We start from the raw sequence: 1,002 nt of genomic DNA on the forward strand, positions 1-1,002 counted from the left end.
GGTTACAGAGATAGGGAGGGTTGTAGGGGGCAGGAGGAGGTTACAGAGATAGGGAGGGTTGTAGGGGCCTGGAGGAGTTTACAGAGATAGGGAGGGTTGTTGGGGCTGGAGGAGGTTACAGAGATCGGGAGGCATGTAGGGGCTGGAGGAGGTTAGAGAGATAGGGAGGGTTGTAGGGGCTGGAGGAGATGATAGAGATAGGGAAGGTTGTAGGAGCTGGAGGAGGTTACAGAGATAGGGAGGGTTGTAGGTGCTGGAGGAGATTACAGAGATTGGGAGGGTTGTAGGGGTTGGAGGAGGTTACAGAGATAGGGAGGGTTGTAGGGGCTGGAGGAGATGACAGAGATAGGGAGGGTTCTAGGGGATGGAGGAGGTTACAGAGATATGGAGGGTTGTAGGGGCTGGAGTAGATTACAGAGATAGGGAGGGTTGTAGGGGTTGGAGGAGGTTACAGAGATATGGAGGGATGTAGGGGCTAAAGGAGGTTACTGAAATAGGGAGGGTTGTAGGGGCTGGAAGAGGTTACAGAGATAGGGAGGGTTGTAGGGGCTGGAAGAGGTTACAGAGATAGAGAGGGTTGAAGGGGCTGGAGGAGGTTACAGAGATAGGGAGGGGTATAGGGGCTGGGGGAGGTTACAGAGATAGGGAGGGATGTAGGTGGCTGGAAGAGGTTACAGAGATAGGGAGGGTTGTAGGGGCTGGAGGAGGTTACAGAGATAGGGAGGGTTCTGGGGCTGGAGGAGGTTACAGAGATAGGGAGGGTTGTAGGAGGTTACAGAGATAGGGAGGGTTGTAGGGAGCTGGAGGAGGTTACAGAGATAGGGAGGGTTGTAGGGGCTGGAGGAGGTTACAGAGATATAGAGGTTTGTACGGGCTGGAGGAGGTTACAGAGATAGTGAGAGTTGTAGGGGCTGGAGGAGGTTACAGAGATAGGGAGGGGTGTAGGGTCTGGAGGAGGTTACAGAGATAGGGAGGGGTATAGGGGCTGGGGGAGGTTACAGA

The sequence above is a fragment of the Cetorhinus maximus genome, unplaced genomic scaffold (genome assembly GCF_964194155.1).
Source record: "Cetorhinus maximus unplaced genomic scaffold, sCetMax3.hap1.1 HAP1_SCAFFOLD_2087, whole genome shotgun sequence".
Lineage (NCBI taxonomy): Eukaryota > Metazoa > Chordata > Chondrichthyes > Lamniformes > Cetorhinidae > Cetorhinus > Cetorhinus maximus.